Raw genomic sequence first — 8,953 nt, 5'->3', positions numbered from 1 at the left:
ACTAATTCTCCGTAATGCGCGCTAACTCTCCGAGCCGTCCAGGGCGGCGCGAGAGGAAAACGGAGATCCCGGTGCCGATTCCCCGGCTGTGGGAAAAACGCTGGCGTCCCTCACGGGAAAACGTCCGGGATCTTGGGCGCCCCCTTGACCTCTGCTCGCCCTCTCCGCCCCCCCACCACCCCGAGGAGTATCTTCAATCACTCATGTAGTCTTAAAAATAAAATAAAATAAATGCGCGGGTAGAAGTGGCGCTCCCGTGATGCCGAGCGGCGGTTGGCCTTAAGAGGATCACGTCTGTAGGAAACAAAGAACGGTCTTTGTGGCATGAGCACGTCTCCCGTTTTGGTGAAATAGGTCGCTCATGATGCCAAATATCACCCTTTAGATACGGCGCCGTCGTACATATCAACTACTTTTCTTACTTCATTCAAGAGCTTTAAGATAGATCGTGTTACATCAAATATTTTAGTCTTGGATCATCCGCTGTAAAATTGCATGACTGATGACAATAAATCTTGAACAAAGTAAAGGCGTACAATATTTTGCACGGATGTCACTAGGACGCAATTTAGCAATAGGTCGCTTAATATTCCAATTAATTTGCTCTTCATTTGAAAATGTACTATTCCCTGTGAAACAGCGCTTTCATATTACAGTAGATGTAGTCGTGCAAGTTATTTCCAACATACCGGTAAACGTCACCAGTTTATAAATGGGGGCAGATTTTTGTACTTCCGCATTTACTCGTGAATACTCTTTGATTTTGGATGACATTTTTTTTTTGGGGGGGGGGCAGACCAAAAACACTCTAAAAAAAAAAGACTACTTGTATCAAATGGAGCCACAATGAGCGTTTACTGTGCTTGTTCTATGATTTAGGTGTAACAAATTGAAAGCGCTCCACTTTTGGGTTGGGCGTGTCCAAGAGGTCTTCTCGTCAATAAGCCATTCATATCATGTGAAGGCAACGGAGCAAATTCAGCACACGGCGGCGGCGGCGGCCCGGAGCGCCGACTCAGCTGACTGCCGAGTCACTTTCTTTTACAGTGAAGACAGGAGGTTAGCACTGCGACGTCCTCTCCGCTAATGCGGGCCCGCCGGCTCTCGGGGGAACTGGGACATTCCCACAAAGATCTCAAAGACGGCATGCCGCCGGCCAATCGCAGTGCTACGCGATTCCCCAATGTGTTGTGTTGCCTTTTGAATCCTGGGAATGGAATTTTTGGTTTGGCAGGTGCAAACCAGGTGATATTTTGATACACGTCGTTTTTGTCGCCCCCAGGGACAATACCCATTATTAGTCCTGACCCCACCCCCCCCACACACATACACTGTATATATGCATATCCTCTGTGACGTGACAGCTGCTTGGGGGAGTGCCGCACTTGGCCGTTGCTGGTGGGGGTACTTCACCGCCCCCCTCCCCTCACCGCCCAGCCACCTACATGTCGAGCAAGCTATGCTGTAGTGTCTTTTTGCTAGTACACGTGCAGAGACTTTTTTTCCCAGACTTGAGCCATGCCCTCTGTTTGGGGCATGGCCCATGATTCGATTTTTTTTTCTCTCCTCCATAAACCCCCGATGTAACCTTATCCCTGCTAAATATATATATATATATATATATATATATATATATATATATATATATATATATATATATATATATATATATATATATATATATATATATATATATATATATATAATACACATTTAATTTACATGTGACAACGATTTATGCAATCTTATTTAACTTATACATCATTTATATACTTTTAACGCTACATATTTTTAAAAGTCTTTTGGATTCACATCTTTTCAGTGCTATTTCACAGTCGTTCCATGAATTGAAACCTCGAAGAGATCCGCACATCGGCGTGGCGAGGGACTATAAACCGCAGGGCTCCAAATCACGAGGAAATAAAGTTGGGGCTTCTAATGGGAAATTTTGGGCATAGCTCTACCTCTTTTGGGAAACTCAAGGAATGAAATTTGGATGAGAGAAGGAAGACGGAGCCCTCTGCCCGCTTTCCGCCGGCGGTCACGGGACGCGGCCCGCCGTCATGTACTTCACACGTCGGACAAGGCCGATTAAGTCATTACGCCGCCATCAATCGGCCACTTGTGTCGCTTCGTAGAATTTGCGCCGGCGAGCCGCCGAATGGAACTTCTTCGGATTTGCGGAGGTCACGTGGAACGGCATTGTTCGGCCGCGGCTTTGTGCCGCATGAGAGGCGGCTGACTTTGGGGCGGGCTCAACTTCTTCCGCTGCGCCGACACAATGCGGGGAACTAACGATGTCACAGCCTCGTTATCACCTCCGTCTCCCGGCTTTCGTTTACAAAGTCTTTTTTTTTTTTTAAATGACTTTTTATCCCTGCTCTCTTTCTTGTTAATGAAACAAATCCTCATTGTTTTGTGCGGCTAACAACACGCGCCGCCCCGTAGGCACGCGGCGGCCGCCATTGATATCCAAGGTGAATACCGACAACGGATGATAAAAAAAATCTGAATACCGATCACGTTTGATTGACGGCTGTTTATGATCGTCGCCGCTTAGCATAAATCCAATTAGGCAGCTTTAATTGCAGTAAGTTTGGTTGTGAAGCTGATTGCTTGGGTAATTAGTTGGTTGCCAGGTTGGCTGGTTAGATTAGCATCAGTTAGGCATGTGGTTTATTTGGTTGATTCGGTGTTGAGTTAGTTCCTTGGATAGTTTATTCAAAAGCCGATTAGTTAGTTGCTTAGGTTGCGGTTACCGGTTTGATGAGTTAGGTAAGAATCTGTAAGTCCGTCGGCTCGTCGTGTAGCTGTTTGGCGGTTGATTATTTGGTTAGACAAAAGGTCGATGAGTTACTTGGGTAGTTGTTCACTTGGGGAACTAGTTGACGGAGCTGCGGGTCGATACGGAAGTCGGTTGCCAAGTTTTCTGCTTGGATTAGACTAGCTAATTGATTATTTGGTGAATGAACTAACTGAATCAGGTCAGTTTGTCACTAGTTGGTTACTTTAGGTGGTTGTTTGTTGAGCTGGTTGATCAGTTATTTGACCTGATGATGACTTTGTTAATTAGTTTGTTGTCCAGGTACTTGGTTGGGTTGTCGAATGGATGCGCAAATGTTGCTCAGTCAATTGGCTAAATGGTTAGCCGGCTTCTTAGGTAGTTCGCGCAAGTAAACCTGTGAATTAGCTAGTTAATCAGTATGTAAATTTGTCGGTTGGTCAGCCATTAAACAGTCAGTTACTCAATACAAGGTCAGTCGGCCAGTCGTCGGTTGAATGCCGTGAATTTAGTTTATAAACTTTATTGGCCGCATACCTAATTGTTGCATATAACTGGGGTGAACTCGTTGCCATATTAGCATTCATTATTGCCTGGATCTCCAACGGTATTAATCCCTTTAACCCCCGACGGGAAGACGACAGAGCCACTATTGGCTTTGTCGTGTCACATGCCTCGACCCTCATTAGCCTTCTCTCGCTTTTTGCCATCTGGACTTGGTGTGTGCAACCTGCCGTCCCAAGACGCACAGACGGCATTCATTGCCTGCGACTTACGATCGTATATTGACGAAACGCTGCGACCGTTTCAACGGATCCGTCTTCACAAGTTGAGTCATTCGCACGAGCTAAATGCGGTCGCCGTAAGTCGAGCGACAAGAATGTACTCGCCGTAAAGATACAGGAAGTCTGCCATTTTGCGTGGAAGGAACAATCTTAGTTCTCCGGTGTCCTTCAAAGAAGAATTCGTCTCAGAGATTCGAAACGATCGCTACCAAAATTGAACCGCGTTAATCAATTCGTACTCATTACGATTCATCTCACATTCTGCTGTATGTTTTGTGTTGCGCACCGCAAAGCGAAACGGAGCACACGTGTGCAGGCATGCAAGCAGAGATGTTATTTATTTATTACACTGATTATAATCCCTCAAGGGGAAATTCATTTTACACTCTGCTGTATATACCGCGTTGCGTACTACGTGCGCAATTCAGCCGTGCGGGGAAAGGTGTCAGCGCGAACGTGATGAGCCGGCGGCCTCGGATTGGGGGAGGGGCTCGTCGCCTTGCTCGAGAGTGGCCGGAGAGCGAGCTAGCGTTTTGTCTTTTGTCCGCGGCGGGACTTCAACCGGGATCCCGGCCCCTTCGTTTTGGCCGTTTCCGGACGCCCATCGAAGATGAAGTCATCCTAAATATTTGATCTGACTTTGAAATCATTTGAACGACGGCCGCTAGGAAAACGGTTGGCAATAAATTGCGAACGGTTTGAATTTTTGACGTTGTTCACGCTTTAGCGCTGCAGTTCTCAATGTGCGCTGGTACATCAGGGGCTACATGAGAATTTAACAGGATTTCTGCAGGTGTCAATGGATCAGGTTCATCATAACAGTATTTTAAGGTCGCCTTTTCAAATTAAGAGCAAATTAACTGGAATATACTGTATAGACACGCTTGCAAAATGTTGTATGCCTTTAAGTTCTTTATGTATACACAGTCGGCGAGCAATGAACCAAATGATGTTGCACGGCATCATCTATTGTATACAAAAAAAAAAATCGCTTTAAACACAGTTCAGTGTTTAATAGATGAGACAAGAATGGCGCTCAGTGTTCTTTTTTCATCCGAAAAAAATTACATAACTTTCCTTTAGGAAGAAACTAAAAGAATACTAAAAGAATCCCAAAATAATGTCAGGACGAAAAGCACATCACGAGTGCAGAATTCATTGTTTTTTTGTCTTAAAAAGTGTGAGATTAAACCGATTGTTTCTCCGCCGGAGGTCATGTTGGCACATGGGCGGCCGTGCCAGGTGTTGCCACTTGCGTTCGCCAAGCCGTAAAGCTTGAGCAGGTGCCTGACGGCAAGAAATGAGGAAAAATCAAAAGGTCCCAATAAAAATTCCCCATTCCCGCATACCGCGCCCGATTTCTTTCCAGTTCTTTCTTTGCGAAGCGCGCCTTAAAACGGCCGCGGTCGGACTAGGAGGGAAGAAGCGTCGTCGTTTTGTCAAATTTACTGCCGCCTTTGCGCAGCTCATTCAAAAGGCGGCAAACGTCATATTAAAAGTGGGAGATGACATATATTCCGCCTTGTTATCGGTACTCTACTTCTTTTGTCTTAACGTTGAGCCTGACCTTGCCGCGCGTTGCGTAACTGAAGCAGATTACAAGCAGGGGCGAAAGGTTTACAAGGGATCATCTGTGCAAATGTACTGAACAAATAACGCCGACTGAACAAATAACACTGGCATAAGCCCACGCCGCTGGAGGATTTTCATTTCAAGTGCGCACTTTCAATATACAATCTACAGTCACAACACGAGCAATGCCAGTTGAGTCATTTCCAATATTCTGCTTTTCACATCCCTAATGGAATGCACGTATTGTGTGTGTATGTATTCACATACATACATGCATACTGTATATCTATCTATATATATATATATATATATATATATATATATATATATATATATATATATATATATATAGATATATATATATATATATATATATATATATATACACACTTTAAACAGCACAATAAACAAAAAAAAGTTGCATAAAACAGAATGATGTTACGTCTACTGTATGTCTGAATTATGAAACTACTTATTTCATTTCAATTATTTAATTTCTGGCTCGTTTGCAGGAAAATTGCAAATGTATGCATTGCCATTACTGATGCAATTTTCCTGCAAACGAGTCCTAAAAAACGGTTCACAGTTCCTAAAAAAAACAAAAGCAAAAGAAAGGCAATGCAACACAACAACAACCCACTTTAGAAGTTGTAGTACAATTAATTTGGTCTTAATTTTAAAATAAACAAATATATACAGGTACTGTACACATACAGGTACTGTAAAAGCACTCTCTCTCTCTCTCTCTCTCTCTCTCTCTCTCTCTCTCTCTCTCTCTATATATATATATATATATATATATATATATATATATATATATATACACACACACATACACACACACACACAGGCACACACACACAGACACCTTTTTCCGCGTTCTTCTGTTGTCTTTTAAGATGGAAAAGGGGATTTATAATCAAATTCAAGCGAGAGGGAAAAATGTAAATCTAATGCTAATGCAATCTTTGATAGGATTAATAAGGAAAGACAAGTGGGTGGAGGAAAAACACAAACAACAGAGACGCGGAACGCAACGCAAGGAAGGTTTCGAGTGTCAGGGAATTATCAGAAGATGAAGGCTAAGGATCTCGAGCAGCTCTTCATAAAAGATTCCGCCGCCGACGGACAGGTGAAGTGGGCGCGCGCGCCACAGTGGCGCTGGTGACATATTCCCCGTTAAACCGGTCCCCTAAATAACGACGCCACGTCCAAAGCGGACGGGCGCCTTTAAATTCCTCAAGCAACTTCAACCTGCCCGGAATGTGACACATACAGTAAGTACCTCCCGCAGTTTGTCCGGCGGCGACTGAGCGAGCTCATATGGCGCTGAGGATTATTCAGCTTGTCAGCCCAGATAAATGGTGGATGGAAGCCCGAAGGTGGAGAGATATATAAATGTCACGCCGGTAATGGAATTCAGGAAGCCAATGGTGCGACGGGGCCGCGCTAAAGAACGGCGACCTCGGAACTAACCGATGACCGCACGCTGCTTTTCAAGTCAGATGTCCGCCGTCTTCTTTCCTTTGACTCTATTAATAAGCTGAAAAAGTCTCCGCCGCTAAAACGAGACGATTGGTCGGATCCTGCTCGTAAAGTCCCAAATGTTCATCAAGTTCCTTTTAGCGGGGAGAAACATAAAAATGCACAAGCGATTTGCAAACATCCGTATGCGGGATAGGATTTCAGCTTAAATTGAAGGCGGGGTTGCGGTTAGAAGCAAAGGTTTCAAGCTCACCTCATTCTCTGACGCCTGTTTCACCGATCATCACAAAATCCATCGGACATGTCTATCACAAATAAGTAACAGTTTGGGGCTTAGTTCAGAGCTTTGAGGAACTCCGACTAGAAGTATCGGACATGTCTATCACAACTAAGTAACAGTTTGGGGCTTAGTTCAGAGCTTTGAGGAACTCCGACTAGAAGTGTTGGTGTATCACAGAAATCCTGGGCTGATGAGTTCAATTGTCGATAATTTAATAGTCATTCTGAGTATTGCCATGAAAATGGATATGAGAGCCTTGCTTCATTTTTGATAGCGCTTTTGTATTTTTTGGCAGTTCAACAGATGTAACTCTTCCCTATTTTTATTCTGACATTACAAAAAAGAAAAAGTCTAAAGGACATCCAAGGATCCAGTTAATCTACGTGATTTAGAGTGCCAAAGCTGGGAGATCTACGGCAAAGACCAAATGCTAGCTATAAGGACGTGTAATGTAAGACAAGCAAGAAGGAAATAAAGCATGTGGATTCCAAAAGAATGAGGCAGTAAAATCCCAGGGAACAATTTCACAAGGTATTACATCGCGGAGCATACATCGGATTATCAAGGAACCCATGTGGGATCTTCTGAGGATTGGCTTGCTCAGGAGGCTTCCTGAAACTACATGCACAAGACTTTGAGAAGGACGTGGGTTTTTTGGGTACTGTCAGCAAGTTCTTCAAGAAGGACTTTGAAGAAGGGGCTCGTAGAGGTTCCAGCAAACCCATACCAAACAAAAGCCAAGAACTTCTAACAGACTAAGGTTCAAGCAGAAGGTCTTTGACAATGGAAACAGTGGACCAAAATAGTACTGCTTGGTGGAATCGAGGCTTTCGAGGACTAGGGGGCTCCGCCGTGAGTAAGAAGGACATAGATTTGGGATGTTCTTGATGAAGGTGACCACCATCTGAAATTCTGACCCTGTAGGTCACAGAGGTCAAAGTCCAGTCGTGGAGGGCCGCTATCCTGTACGTTTTCTATGCTTCCCTCTGAAACACACCTGCATCAAATGATTAGGATAAATTTGAAGCTCCCACAAAGCTTGCTAACGATCTAATCATCTGAAACAGATGTTCCGGGGAAAGGAACCTGGAAAACACGAAGGATTCCGGCCCCGTGGACTAATCTTTTCCAACAGAAGGCGAAAGCTGAGGATTTCCACCTTCTCTTGACCGCTCATCACCGCTCCCTCGACCACACCTGGAAAAACGGCCGATGGAGCGCAAACGGCGGCGGATACACGAAAGAGCCGAAGAAAAGAGACGCGGTGATCGGGCCGCCGCTGCGGGCGACGGCAAATCAAACGCTTTCATGATAATAATTGCTCTGATTGAAGCCTGTTTGGCAAATCTCACAGCTCCGCGCGCCTTTTCGCTAAGCCGGCGGCGTGAGCCCGCGTTCAAATCTCTGCCATCCATCTCTCGGTCAGCAAGCGACCGACGAGATTTCATATAGACAAAAAGGCAAAAGTGGGAGAGCGGCATATGGAGACTTGACGGAAACGCGCTCGGGGAGCACCGAGAGACGAAACGGCGCGCTGGGGACACCCGGATCAAATTGTTAGCTTGGCCGGGACCTAATTAAGATTGGACAAACACGCGCACTCGGGAGGCAAGCGGATAATAATGCACTCTTGGGTAGAGGCATATTAAGACAACTAGACAAAAATATGCGCGCGGGTAGCGCCATATCAATACGAGTAGACAAAAACTGGTGCTGGGGGAGCATCTGCTTAAGAAAACGGCGCACTCGGGTAACAGCATATTAAGACAGCTAGAGAAAAAGGTGCGCTTTTGGAGCGGTATATAAAAAAAAAAACACATGCTCGGGTAAGACTTTTGGAGAATTAGCAAAAAGTTGCAATCGTGTTGCAGCATCCCAAGACAAAAACATGCGCTACGGCCGCACTTTATTAAGAGAGAAAAAAACCCATCATCGGGTTGCGTTTGGGCAAGTAGATAAAAATATGGGATAGGGGCCGATATCGGACTTTTATATCAATCTTACAGCCAGTGAGCTACAGCATTATGCCTGCGATCATGCACTTCTCTG

Source organism: Hippichthys cyanospilos, chromosome 17 (assembly GCF_059441005.1).
Source record: "Hippichthys cyanospilos isolate Australia breed blue-spotted pipefish chromosome 17, RoL_Hcya_1.0, whole genome shotgun sequence".
Taxonomy (NCBI): domain Eukaryota; kingdom Metazoa; phylum Chordata; class Actinopteri; order Syngnathiformes; family Syngnathidae; genus Hippichthys; species Hippichthys cyanospilos.
Note: the sequence above shows the minus strand (reverse complement) of the source record.